The 15,024-nt window shown below is 44.1% G+C and overlaps 5 pseudogenes; all 5 read left to right on the forward strand.

Moving 5' to 3' along the window:
• Positions 1-126: 126 nt before the first annotated feature.
• On the forward strand, positions 127-245 carry LOC144825633 (5S ribosomal RNA; annotated as a pseudogene).
• A 992-nt stretch (positions 246-1,237) lies between these two features.
• LOC144825410 (5S ribosomal RNA) lies at positions 1,238-1,356 on the forward strand (annotated as a pseudogene).
• Positions 1,357-1,471: 115 nt separating this feature from the next.
• On the forward strand, positions 1,472-1,589 carry LOC144825488 (5S ribosomal RNA; annotated as a pseudogene).
• A 1,306-nt stretch (positions 1,590-2,895) lies between these two features.
• On the forward strand, positions 2,896-3,004 carry LOC144825540 (5S ribosomal RNA; annotated as a pseudogene).
• Positions 3,005-3,116: 112 nt separating this feature from the next.
• On the forward strand, positions 3,117-3,235 carry LOC144825469 (5S ribosomal RNA; annotated as a pseudogene).
• The last annotated feature ends 11,789 nt before the right edge of the window (positions 3,236-15,024 follow it).

Here is a 15,024-nt window from a genome sequence, read left to right on the forward strand (position 1 = left end):
CCTGGGAATACCAGGTTCTGTTTTTTTTTTTGATTTAGGTTAATGAGGATGGCTTGTCTCGCTTTCTATGGCCAGCATTGAAGTATAATGATAAAAGCTAAGAGCCCCGAAGTCAATGCTTTTCATTCCTATGGCTATACCACCCTGAAAGCCCTTGATCTCGTCTGATCTCAGAAGTTAAGCAGGGTTGGGAGTGGTTAGTACCTGGATGGGAGAACGCCTTGGAATACCAGGTGCTGTAGGTTTCTTGTTGTTGTTTTGCTTAAGGTCAATGAGGATGGCTTGTCTCGTTTAGTATGGCCAGCACATGATGTAGAATGAAAAAAGCTAAGAGCCCCATACCAGTGCTCTTCATGCCTATGGCCATACCACCCTGAAAGTACCCAAGCTCATCTGATCTGAGGAGTTTAGCAATGTCGGGCTTGGTTAATACCTGGATGTTAGACTACCTGGGAAGATCAGGTGCTGTCGTCTTTTTGTTTTTGTTGTTCTTTTGCTTTAGGTGAAGGAGGGTGTCTTGTCTTGCTTACTATGGCCAGCACTGAGGTAGAATTAAAAATGCTAAGAGCCCCAAAGTCAGTGCTCTTCATACCTATGGCCATACCACCCTGAATGCATCTGATCTCAGAAGTTAAGCAGGCCGGGCCTGGTTAGTAGCTTCATGTGAGACTGCCTGATAATACCAGGTCCTGTAGTTTTTTTTGTTTTGTTTTGCTTTACATGAATGAGGGTGGCTTGTCTCACTTACTATGGCCAGCAATGAAGTAGAATGAAAAAAGCTGGGAGGCCCAAAGTCAGTGCTCTTCATGTTTACGGCCATACCACCCTAAAAGCACCTGATCTTCACTGATCTCAGAGGTTAAGCAGGGTTAGGCCAGGTTGGTACCTTCCAGGTACTAACCAAGCCTAACCCTGAGAATATCAGGTGCTTTAGGCTTTTTGTTTTGCTTTAGGTGAAGGAGGATGGCTTGTCTCGCTTCCTATGGCCAGCACTGAAGTAGAATGAAAAAAGCTAAGAGCCTCAAAGTCAGCACTCTTCATGCCTACAGCCATACCATCATGAAAGCACCTGATCTCATCAGAACTCAGAATGGAAGACCGGCTGGGAATGCCAGGTCCTGTAGACTTCTTTTTTTGTTTTGCTTTAGGTGAATGAGCATAGTTTGTTTTGGTTACTATAGCCAGCAATGAAGTAGAATGAAAAAACGCTAGGTGCCCCAAAGTCAGTGCGCTTCATGCCTAGGACCATACCACCATGAAAGCTCATGATCTCCTCTGATTTCAGAAGGTAAGCAGGGTCGGGCTTAGTTAGTACCAGGATGGAAGACTGCCTGGGAATACCAGGTGCTGTAGGCTCTCTTGATTTTTTTGTTTTGTTTTAGGTGAATGAGAATGGCTTCTCTCTCTTTTTTATGGCCAGCACTGAAGAAGAATGAAACAAGTTAAGGGCCCCTAAGTCAGTGCACTTCAGGCCTATTGCTATACCACCCTGAAAACCCATTATCTCATATGATATCAGAAGTTAAGAAGGGTTGGGCCTGGATAGTACCTGGATGGGAGACTGCCTTGGAATACTGGTGCTGTATGCTTTTTGTGTTTTTTTTGTTTTGCTTTAGGTGAATGAGGGTGGCTTGTCTCTAGTAATATGGCCAGCACTGAAATAGAATGAAAAAATCTATGATTCACAATGTCAGTACTCTTCATGCCTACGGCCATACAACCCTGAAAGCACCTGATCTCGTCTCATCTCAGTAGTTAAGCAGGAGCAGGCCTGGTTAGAAGAATACTGTGAGAGACAACATACTCTTTTCCTACTATTAAGACTCATACAAATGAGTGATTACAGAACATGGATACTGTTTGAAGATAATCCTTTATCCCTGATAGGAGAGATGGTTAATTAGACTGTTATTTTCCTTTTTAGACATGAGATGATTGAATATACTTGTTTTTATTACACACAACGCCTTGTCCTATTGGTAGAATAAGAGTCCAATATTATCAATAGGTGAGTCCCCTTCTCTAGTAGTTCCTTTCTCACTACTTCACCATGGAATAGCTTGCATGCCCTATATATTAGTGGTGTTGCTAGCCCTCTGATAATAGATTTGTTAGCCTTGAACGTGAACCCTGACCGATTTTGTGTAAATTACTTTAGGAGTCTGTTGACTTCACTTTCCCTTCACTTTGAACGTCTTTTCACTTATGGTGATATCTCTACTACACTTGGGTGATGGTTTCTTTGTCTTTCTAACGCTTGTGTCACCTTATTTTGATTTTTAATAAGCATTGACTTACTCCTTGCCTGTGTGTGGTGTTTCACCTTCATATGCACGAGGGTGTCAGGTTTGGATTTGGTGGATTGCTTCCTTGAATTTTTATTGAAATTTAAACCTGTGTAAAGGTGTATATGTAATGATTGTTTGTTTGATGATATTCTAGCCCTGACGAAGTCTGAGGTTGACACCTTTAAAGACGAAACACGTGTTGGCTAGGATCAAATTTCGATACATATTGAGATGAATAAATGATGGACATAAGAAGATCTCCTTTTCTGCTTTGATTTAATAAGGACTTTTAATATTCTGGAATCAAGCTTAGGATATATCTGTGCAATTGTTTAATAAGTAGAGAACTTTTTCACTGCTGTCTGGTTGATGGTGATTGACCATCACCTTATCCTTTGAGCTCCTTTGAAATTATTGTTTGATAAAACTGGATGCAACCCAGCGCAACTGTCCCCCAGTCATCTGGTCGCTATTGGTTAGCATGTGATGTAGGTTTTATTGTTTTTTTGTTTTGCTTTAGGTGAATGAGGGTGGCTTGTCTTCCTTACTGTTGAAAGAACTGAAGTAGAATGAAAAGGTTAAGAGCCCCAAAGTCAGTGTTCTTCATGCCTACTGCCATGCCACCTTGAAAGCACCTGATCTCAGGAGTTAAGCAGGGTTGGGACTGGATAGTACCTGGATGGGAGACTGCCTGGGAATACTAGCTGCTGTCTGCTTGTTTTTGTTTTGTTTTGCTTTAGGTGAATGAGGTTGGCTGGTCTAGAATAATATGGCCAGCACTGAAGTAGAATGAAAAAAGCTAAGAGCCCCAAAATCAGTGCTCCTAATGCCTGCAGCCATTCCACCCTAAAAGCACCTGATCTCATCTGATCTCAGAGGTTAAGCAGGACCGGGCCTGGTTAGTATGTTGGTGGTAGACTGCCTGGGAATTCAAGGTGCTGGAGGCTTTTTTTGTCTTTTTTTTCTTTTACTTTAGGTGAATGAGGGTGGATTTTCTCGCGTACTATAGCCATTGCGTAGAATGAAAAAAGCTATGATTCACAAAGTCAGTGCTCTTCATGCCTACGGCCATACAACCCTGACAGTACCCGATCTCATCTGATTGTAGAAGTTAAGCAGGGTCGCGCCTGGTTACTACCTGGATGGTACACTGCCTAGGAATACAAGGTGTTGTAGGCTATTTTGGTTTTTATGATTTGCTTTAGGTGAATCAGGGTGGCTTCTTTAAATTACTATGGCCAGCACTGAAGTAGAATGAAAAAAGCTAAGAGCCCCAAAGTCAGTGCTCTTCATTCCATACCACCCTGAAAGCACCTGATCTCATCTCATCTGTGAGAAGTTGGCCTGATGTATGATGTCTCCAATTCTGGGGGCACCTTATATCAGTCCAAACAATCCCTTATGGTGATGGTTGTAAGTCAACCTTAAAGACAAGCTATCCTAGAGGTAGCATGGACTAAGCAGCCTAAAGGCTTAACTCAAGAGGGCATGTGAAGCCAGCTGTTTTACCATATGCAATCCTGTAATATCAAATGAAAGGACACCACACAAGTTATATATTATAAAAATATATGTATTTATTCTTAGAATAATCCCCTGTACTCTTTATGAGTATAGAAGCACAAGCGTTTAAACAAAAGCACAGTATAACATATGAAAGTTGCACAATTATGGATGAGGCCGGTGGCCACTCAAACCATATATCAAAAAAGTGGTATAAGTATCACCTTTCGAACTGTGATAAGGCCTGGGGCCTTGGGAATCGCTAGGACTACACTGGACTAACAGCAGTTAGGACGGGAGTAGCCCGTGGGAATCGGGTGCAGCGCTAAAAGCACACGCATGCACCAATGCAAAGTCAATGGTGAGTAAAAGTTATCGAGTTACAGTTTTAACTGCCTGATTCATCATTGGTCCGTTTTGCGAGTCCTTAATAGCGATTATTAAGGAATCGCTATTAAGGACTTGCAAAACGGGATTCATGTAGGAATTCCTTATTTGCGATTAGCAAATTGCTAATCGCAAATAAGGAATAACTCCCCATTCATTCCTATGGGCCTAAAGGCTCATAGGAATGAATGGGGAGTTATTCCTTATTTGCGATTAGCAATTTGCTAATCGCAAATAAGATAGCGCAGAAAAGAAAACTAAAGAGTTGAAAACGAAGGTTTTGTTACAGCAAGCATATCCGCCACGTGGTGGTCAAAATAGTGGTGCTCAGAGTAACTATCAGAATAATAATCAGCAGCCTCAACAGTATCAGAGGAACTCGCAAAGAGTCGAGTTTACTCAACCACGTGTCCCTGTAGGCCCCAATCAGTGTTCATATTGTAAGGAAGAGGGTCATTTCAAGTATAGTTGTCCTATTTTATTACAGCGTGCAAATGGTGCTTCTGGTGTAAGAGGTCGAGGTGTTCAACAAGCATCTAGAGGTAGAGGACGTGGAAATTTCCCCCAGAACACACGGTCTTTCCACCTCAAAATTCGATGAATAAGTTCGATCAGCAGAATAACGCATCTGGTAGGACGGCTCAGTACTATGCTGATGATTACTATGCAGAAGATGAGCATATGGACGGTAATGATTGCTAGGACAGCCATAGACAAAGAGAGGGAGTTGTTTCAGTTCCAGTAGATCAGAGTGGACCATACGTTGAGGTGATTACATCAGGTGTGTCAGAGCCTTTTCTGTTGGATACTGGTGCCACAAAGAGTTCTATTATGCACTCCAAACTCCCTGGCGCACCTTTGTCTGGCAAAATGAATGTTTCTGTAGGTTTTTCTGGCGCCCCAGTTAGAAATCCGATTTCTGACCCTTTGTCCCTTTCTGTTGGACCTTGTGAATTCGAAGCACCCCTTATTCTGACAACAGGTTGTGGTGAAAACTTGCTAGGATTAGATTTGCTGAAAAGATTGTATGCGACTTTGTACTGTTGTCCTTCTGCCTTCTGGAGTACAACTTACACTCGGTAAGAAAGTGGTTTCTCCAATGTATTTGTCAAGGGATAAACTTCCAACAGAATTGTCATCTCTCCCTAATATTCTTTGGGCTACTGGTCCTAATGATGTAGGCCTTTTGGAAATACCACCATATGTTGTAACATTGAAAGCCAATATTAAGATGCCACAAATTCCCCAATACAAAATCTCTAGTGAAGGTGAAAAAGCTTTACTAGCGATCATTTATGATCTGATTGAAAAAGATGTAATTGAAGAGACAAGAGGCAACGTTTGCAATAGTCCTGTTCTGCCTGTTTTGAAACAAACTGACCCTTCCCAGCCACCTGTTTACAGATTCGTGATCGATCTTAGAGAGGTGAATAAAATAGTTGTGCCACAGTTTCCAGTTGTTCCTGACATTACTGCCCTATTGACTATGATTCCAGCTTCTGCCACCTGGTTTTCGGTGATTGACTTGAAGAATGCTTTCTTCAGCATCCCGATTGCTGAGGAGAGTAGGCATATTTTTGGCTTCAGTTTAGGAGGTTGCAGCTTCCGCTTTAAACGCGCGCCCCAGGGCTACTGTGAAAGTCCATCAATATATAGTCAAGCTCTAAAGACACAGCTTGATACAATTGTTTTACCTGAAGGTGCTACCCTCATTCAGTATGTTGATGATTTGCTTGTTGCTGCAGATACTGAGGAAATCTGTAAGGAAGCCACATTGTCTTTGTTGCGTCATTTGTGTGATTTGCACCACAAAGTGTCTCGCTCAAAATTGCAATATTGTCGACAAGAAGTGACCTACTTAGGTCATCTCTTATTGAAGGAGGGAAGGAAACTGACCCCAGAAAGAATTCAGACAATAGCGAAATTGAGTGTGCCAAGAACACAGAGAGAAGTACGTGCTTTCTTGGGCATTACCTCATATTGCAGGCAATGGATACCAAATTTTTCGTTATTAGCCAAACCTTTGGTGGCATTAACATGTAAAGATACACCCAATCCCGTTCCTTGGTCTGAAGAGTGTCAGAAAAGTTTTTTTGAATTGCGCACAGCATTATGTTCGTTTCCTGTGTTAGGTACACCCAACTACAGTAAGCCCTTTACATTGTATGTCCATGAGAAAGAGGTTTGTGCATTATCAGTGTTGACTCAGTTGTTTGGAGACAAGCAGCGTCCATGTGCATATTTTTCGTCGACTTTGGATCCGGTAGCTAAAGCATTGCCGAGTTGTTTAAGAGCAACAGCGGCAGCAGCTGTTTCTATTCGACAGTCTGCTGGTCTAGTGATGAATAACATGTTAGTTGTGATGGTTCCACATGCAGTGGACACGTTGTTAAACAGAACCAAGACACAGCACTTAACTAGTGCTCGATTGTCAGGTTACGAATTAACCTTGTTAGCGAGTCATGTGCACATAAAAAGATGTAACACACTTAACCCAGCTACGTTGTTGTCAAGTGTAGAGGAGTTTGATGATTCAGAACAGCATGATTGTTTTCTTAGAACAGAAGAAGAAACGAAAGGGAGAATAGATCTTAGGGACACTCCTCTTGCTGAATGTGATGGTACATTATGGGTGGATGGCTCATGCTTCAATCTCCCGAATGGTGACACGACTGCAGCATATGCTGTCACGACAATGCATACAATTGTTGAAGCTGCACGTATTCCACATAATTCAGCTCAAGCAGCAGAATTGATTGCACTTACAAGAGCATGTGTGTTGTCTAAAGGAATGAAAGTGACTATCTATACCGATAGTCAGTATGCGTTTGGTGTGGCTCACAGTTTTGGACGATTGTGGAAAGAACGTGGGTTCCTGACTTCGCATGGAGCTAAGATTCAGCATGGTCAGTTGGTGAATGAGCTTCTTGAATCATTGACCTTGCCTCTGCAAGTGGCGATTGTGAAATGTAGTGCTCACAAGAAGGTGACTGATGATGTTGGTCGTGGAAATGCATTTGCTGACGAAATCGCGAAAGAAACTGCAAGGAATGTGATGAGCCGAATGTATGTTGCAGGCCCTGCAAGATGGGTTGGTCATGTTGGAATGTGTGAAGACACGATAGAGAGTGTGAAGTCTATTCAAGCTGAGGCTACAGAGAAAGAGTTGAACATGTGGAGAGAAAGTACGGGTAAAATGGATGCCAATGGTTGCTGGATTGAATTGTCAGAGCATCAGAGATGGTTGTTACCCGATGCATATGTGCTTGCAGTGGTTACAATGGCTCATGGAATGGCTCATATCAGCGTGAAAGGGATTTGCAAGTTGTTGGCTCCAGTATGGCAAAATTCAGGAATTCCCAAGTGTGCAGAGAATGTCATCAAGAATTGCATGGTGTGTCTGAAACACAATCCTGATAGGGGAACTCCAACTCCAGCTGGTCATTTTGCACCTCCTACGTATCCGTTCGAGGTTTTGCAGCTAGATTTCATCCACATGGAGAGGTGCAACAATTTAAAATACGTACTCGTTGTTGTTTGTGCCTTTTCAAGATGGGTGGAAGCCTACCCCCTAAAAGACAACACTGCCTTATCCACAGCTAAAGCCCTTGTGAAAGAGTACTTCCCCAGATTCGGAATGCCTAGAATGGTCTGGAGTGACAATGGAAGTGAATTTGTGGGTCGTGTGATGAAGAGAGTATGTGAAGGGCTAGGCATTCAGCAAAAGTTCCACGCTGCAAATCACCCCCAATCAGCTGGATTAGTAGAATGCTACAACGGCACTTTACAACTTAAATTAGCCAAAATTCAAGCGAGCACTGGTCTTAAATGGCCTGATGCTCTACCCTTAGCACTCCTATCCACCAGAATGACTGTGCATTCGCGAGTGGGACTTAGTCTCTATGAGATAGTTTTTGGCCGCCCGGCCAACATATGGAGAGTGCCAAGGCCCACTAAGTTCAGTGAAATAGAACACCCTGTTTTGCTTGATTATTTGTACGAATTGACGGCTAAATTGTGTGTTTTACACCAACAGGTCCATGACACCCTGCCTCCGGTCTCTGAAACTCCAGGTCATCAGATCTACCCTGGATCCTGGATTCTCGTGAAGAATTTCCAGCGAACCAAGAACGACCAGCCAAGGTGGACCGGACCGCACCTCGTTCTTCTTTCCACAAGATCAGCTGTTCGAGTGGAAGGGAAGAAAAACTGGATCCACGGGATCCACTGCAAGCGGATCCCTCTGCCTCTGCCATATGACCGGTGGGTCCAGGAGGGTGTCGCCGACTCAGAGACTGAAACCGTGCCACGTTTTCTGCCTTTCAGTGATGCACGAGTAAAAGGAACACTTACTGAACAAGAGAGTGATAAAATTTTGCAACCAGCGGTATCACCGTCAATTCGATTGGACACTACAGAGCCTGAACTCCTGTTTCAGGACCAGACAGTACCTGGGAAAAAGCGCTATAATTTGAGGCCGAGACCTATGGACAAATAAAATTCTTTTTTCCCCACTATTTTTGAAAAGTGCAGCTCTCCCATCTGAGAAACTTGCTTATTTTTGTTTTTCGAACCGCCATCTGGGTTCCGCTGCTAGGGCCGCGAGTGCCCAAAGTCTTTGGGGTGCAGCTGACGACGTTAGGTCGACAGTTCTGGTTGGTCCAAGGGAGTTGCCCTAGACTGACAGAAGCATTCCTTAGCAGAAACAACCTCCCATCGCGGGCAGCACTTTAGAGAGGATGGAGTTTTTCGAGATGGAGAGATCTGCCAAAACTGTGAACTTTAAAAACCGAATATGTAAAATAATGACAAAGAAAAGCTTTTTGATATTGTGCATTTTCATATTATTCAGTGTGATGATATTTTTAATAAGTTATGTTTTATTCTCTTTTCGAGTAACATTTGCACCCACTACATCGCCTATACCTCCTCCTTCTACTGTTTCCCCACACTCTTTTCAACCCCTTCCCGAACACGAATCCATTAGGAGATTAGAGTTTATTGATAACTCCTTTGTTCAGCTTTTGCACCAACACCAACTAGTAATGAACACAACTAACTGTTGGGTGTGTGGTCTTATGCCTCACACAACGGATAAAGGTATCCCTTATCTGGTCCTGCCTTTCAGCCACAATCGTTCTGTGTGGGCATACAGAACAATGTTCATATATGCACATGAAGTCTACCCCCTACGCTCTGTGGAAGACAATCCTAAGAATAGTGCTCTAGTTAAGGGTATAGTAGACATGATTAAGGAAGATATTTCCTACGAGACTATCCCTAGAGATGAGACACTAGTATACATAGGATGGAACGTAACCGGATATGGAGCTACTCTGAGTGAGAAACAGCAAGCTAAGAGATCTTCCCCGATTTGGATTGTACCCCATCAGGGTCACCTGTATCTGCAAGGTAATGGCAAGAATCCCAGAGCTCAGTGAGGGAAGAGTATTTGCACTAAAACGTATGTTTTTGCAGCACAGACTTCCCCTTCGTTTTTAGCAGCTAAGGGTACCTATTTCATCTGCCATGATAGAGCCTATACATGGTTGCCCCCTGACTTTTCGGGCACATGTTTTGTTTCGTTCCTGTTGCCTCCCACCTACACAGCAGCGGCGGATTACCACAAGACAAGGATAGTTAGAGGTGCCTTGAGTAAAGAAGACACTGCAGGACAGGAATTTGGGGACTTCGTAAAGGGTTTTCTGCCGTTCTGGGGACCGATGGCTAACAGCAGGAACCTAAGGCAATTGACAAGGGTGGTTGAATCCACCGTGGTTGAAACTGCTGGTGCCCTTAGTAACTTGACTGCTGAGCTCCAGTCGGATCGTCTTATGACCCTTCGAACAGGGTCGCATTAGATGTCATACTTGCAGACCGAGGTGGGGTATGTAGATTGATCCAATCGAGTTGCTGTGTTTTCATTCCAGATAACGCTCCAACAGTGTACCAGGCCATCTCTAAACTGCATAGGATTTCCGAATCTATTCATGTGGATAAAGGAGATTGGTCATTAATGGGATGGTTCTGGGAACTGATATCCGCCTGGGGATGGAAAATTCTGATGGTCACTGGGATGGTCTTAGACATTCTTTTCCTGTTTTGTCTGTGCGTGCAGTGTGCTCCTGCAATATGTGGCCTCTGTGTTACATCATGTGTAAGGAAGCCTGTATCAAAAGACGAACTAAGTAATAGAATGATGTTACAGCAACATCTCAATGACTTTAGGAATATAGACCTGGACTCAGATTAGCATGAGATTAGGTTAAATTACCTATGTAAGGGCAAAAGGAGGGTTTGTAGTTCTGAAAATTCTGGACTCGTGAATAAAACTTCGTCGTAGCATGACGATTTTTATATCAAAAGACCGAAAATAGCTAGTACACTATGTACAAGCATTTTCGTCATATTCGAGTGACGATTTCACCCCGAAATCGTCATTTTCGTCTTGAACCCTTGGCTTCCATTTTGTGTACGGCAGCCATTTTGTGGGTTGCCCTGACATAGGCTTATAATACAGCTAAATTCGATATCAAAGGACACATACACCTTAATTGACTTTTCTCTGACCTGGGCAGGCTGAAACCATTGCCCCAGGCCGAACCTGTTTGGTCATTTCCTCTCCCAGTGGCCGAACGAGATAGCATCAAGGCACAACATGTCATAAACCCTTTTCATCGCACACACACCCTGCCGAATCTTGCTCACACCTGTCCCTGCTCTTTTCTCTCTCACTTGCTTTATGATGGGGAGGTGCCCGTTTTTATTGGGGGTCCACCGATATCTGATGAAATGTTGGGCCTTGCCGGGTAATTTGTTGTGGGCTGGACAAACTGAAACGTGGGCTTGTCATCATGACTCTGCTTTTCCTTTGTAGTGAAAATATGCGAATGGTATACTGTAAATCCAAGAATGTTTGCCTGAAGCATAATATTTTGTATAAAAAGAGAAGCCTGGCGTTGTAAGATTGAGCAGTCTCCTGAGAATATACATCCCGTGCTGTTGTACTTCTAGACGATACAGAAAAGGGGGTGGTGATGAACAGAGTGTCTGAATTAAGCAGACCACTCTTACCCAGTCCAAAGATCAGGGCTTGATCCATCACCGTTATTTATCTCACTGCCCCATCCCAGCTCAGAACCTGGCTATATGCAAATTAGTCTGTCCCTGGCCCAGTGCATCATGGGAACAGGGCAGACCAAACTACCAAGCCAATTCTTCACCAGAAAGGAGACAAGCTACCGGGGACCGGTTTCTGGCATTTCAGCCTCTTCGGCCCGGCTTGCTTGAATCCTGATGGAGCAGTGAGAAAGGGACTCATGTCTGAGTATACCCTGCCACACCTATAGTGGCCAAAAACGATACAGAAAAGGGGGTGGTGATGAACAGAGTGTCTGAATTAAGCAGACCACTCTTACCCAGTCCAAAGATCAGGGCTTGATCCATCACCGTTATTTATCTCACTGCCCCATCCCAGCTCAGAACCTGGCTATATGCAAATTAGTCTGTCCCTGGCCCAGTGCATCATGGGAACAGGGCAGACCAAACTACCAAGCCAATTCTTCACCAGAAAGGAGACAAGCTACCGGGGACCGGTTTCTGGCATTTCAGCCTCTTCGGCCCGGCTTGCTTGAATCCTGATGGAGCAGTGAGAAAGGGACTCATGTCTGAGTATACCCTGCCACACCTATAGTGGCCAAAAACGATACAGAAAAGGGGGTGGTGATGAACAGAGTGTCTGAATTAAGCAGACCACTCTTACCCAGTCCAAAGATCAGGGCTTGATCCATCACCGTTATTTATCTCACTGCCCCATCCCAGCTCAGAACCTGGCTATATGCAAATTAGTCTGTCCCTGGCCCAGTGCATCATGGGAACAGGGCAGACCAAACTACCAAGCCAATTCTTCACCAGAAAGGAGACAAGCTACCGGGGACCGGTTTCTGGCATTTCAGCCTCTTCGGCCCGGCTTGCTTGAATCCTGATGGAGCAGTGAGAAAGGGACTCATGTCTGAGTATACCCTGCCACACCTATAGTGGCCAAAAACGATACAGAAAAGGGGGTGGTGATGAACAGAGTGTCTGAATTAAGCAGACCACTCTTACCCAGTCCAAAGATCAGGGCTTGATCCATCACCGTTATTTATCTCACTGCCCCATCCCAGCTCAGAACCTAGCTATATGCAAATTAGTCTGTCCCTGGCCCAGTGCATCATGGGAACAGGGCAGACCAAACTACCAAGCCAATTCTTCACCAGAAAGGAGACAAGCTACCGGGGACCGGTTTCTGGCATTTCAGCCTCTTCGGCCCGGCTTGCTTGAATCCTGATGGAGCAGTGAGAAAGGGACTCATGTCTGAGTATACCCTGCCACACCTATAGTGGCCAAAAACGATACAGAAAAGGGGGTGGTGATGAACAGAGTGTCTGAATTAAGCAGACCACTCTTACCCAGTCCAAAGATCAGGGCTTGATCCATCACCGTTATTTATCTCACTGCCCCATCCCAGCTCAGAACCTGGCTATATGCAAATTAGTCTGTCCCTGGCCCAGTGCATCATGGGAACAGGGCAGACCAAACTACCAAGCCAATTCTTCACCAGAAAGGAGACAAGCTACCGGGGACCGGTTTCTGGCATTTCAGCCTCTTCGGCCCGGCTTGCTTGAATCCTGATGGAGCAGTGAGAAAGGGACTCATGTCTGAGTATACCCTGCCACACCTATAGTGGGATGGTGCAATGAGCTAAAAAACGGTGTTGGATTTAGCCCTGATCTCTTGACTGGGTGAGAGTATTCTGCTTAATTCAGAGACTCTGTCCATCACCACCCCTTGTTGTAAATATTTTTGTCCACCCTAAGCGTGGAAGGGTATACTCAGATGTGAGTCCCTTGCTCATTGCACCATCAGGATTCAAGCAAGCCGGGCCGAAGACGGCTGAAATGCCAGAAACCGGTCCCCGGAAGCTTGTTTCCTTCCCAGTGTAAGAATTGGCTTTTGTAGTCTGGTCTGCCCTGTTCCCATGATGCACTGGGCCAGGGACAGACTAATTTGCATACAGCCAGGTTCTGAAACTGGGATGGTGCAATGAGCTAAAAAACGGTGTTGGATTTAGCCCTGATCTCTTGACTGGGTGAGAGTATTCTGCTTAATTCAGAGACTCTGTCCATCACCACCCCTTGTTGTAAATATTGTTGTACTTCTAGGACGCCTGTTACCTTGGTTGCAGCCAATAAAATGGATCCTTGACTTCACCTAGAAGACTCTGAGTTTCTGTGGTCTAAATCAGGAAAGTACTCGATGTCTTTGGGTGTGTACCCTGACACTACTGGGTTACCGGGTCGGTACCGGTTCTGAAAAACCCAGTACCTCAAAACAAGTAATTGTCCGTCCGCTAAAAAATCGACAGAACACTCTTACAAGAACATTCGTCCGCTGTGGCACCTGACCTGCGTTGGTCACTCAATCGCCATAATCCACCCCAGTACCTGAGGCTTTCTACCGCGACGTACTCCTGCAATCACACAAAGTTCCCTATCACAAGTGAATCGTCGATAGCGCTTCACGACACCCACAATATTGATCAGACAATTACAAATACAACTATCCCGGGATCTTGAACATCTCTTGAGTCTGCTCACCAAACTTCCTGATCCGCACGTCTCCGGACCACTAAACCGATTAACCCACACTCACTCGACTTGCATCCCAACTTCGCAAGACATCACACAATTAATTCATCACCGCAATCTAACACACCACACAGTTTCATACTCACGCTACCTCACGTGTCCGCCGCACCATCAGCATCCGCTGACCTCCATCAATCTTCATCTTCCCATCATTTACTCCATGTCCCGAGCCCTATGTTTTTCCGTTTCTACTCTAATTCCTCCTTCTCCTTTCTCTTTTAGAGGAAACCATCCTCTTCTACCATTTGATTACGCGAAATGTACTCCTTGCCTTACCTACTGAATCCAATACTGATGGTCTTTTATTTGCCTGCTAAAAGTGGTAGAGGGGGAGCAAAACAATTCAAGATTATACTTACAAATTAGTCATGTTTAAAAGGACCACAGACTCCGAATTTCAATTTGTGTATTTATTATAAGGCCAAAAGTAATTGAATATAAACGCACCTCAATATCAGAGTATATAGGTACATGAAAATCAATACAGAGCCAAGTCTTCGAATATAATTCATTCGGCAAAAAAGGCATAATGTCATGAACTCCAAAATCAAAAGGCAACACAAAATAGAAGCTGAGTCCAATTCTCTTTTCATTGAGAAGTAAACGAAAATATCTTTCCCTACACTGCGCTAAATGAGGATCCTGCCTATCTCCTTTCTATCATACCCCAAAGTTTTAAGCACGTGTTGACTTCCTAAGAAGTACTCAAGTCAAATTGGGTCTGATAGTTTAAGGCTACAGAGCTTGTTCTAAGATGCTTCTGTTTCTCCGAAAAAATAGAAGTCTCTCGAATCTGTCCCTGAGCACCATACAAAAAGACAATGTTCAGCCCCCCAATACGTCACATAATGACTCTTTTTATTGCAACATTTTAGTAATTTTCCCCAGGAGCATTAGTTGTTCAGCTCCTCTCCAGTGGCCTTGGTTCTCAAATAGGCTAGACACAAAAGGCGTCCTCCCTTTTCGTCTTCCAGTCTTCTTCAAAGACATTCCGGGTATCTCCTTGATCTAAGAATAACAAGGTCAAATTCCTGCACCTGTAGTAGAATGAGAACATACTATCTCCAATTACAAAAAGGATTTGTTTAAATATTTCTTGAGCAACTAAGGAGAAAAGAAACCAAAAAGCAATTTGGGCCTAGAAGGCAGGCAACTTG

This window comes from Lissotriton helveticus, chromosome 3_1 (genome assembly GCF_964261635.1).
Source record: "Lissotriton helveticus chromosome 3_1, aLisHel1.1, whole genome shotgun sequence".
NCBI lineage: Eukaryota > Metazoa > Chordata > Amphibia > Caudata > Salamandridae > Lissotriton > Lissotriton helveticus.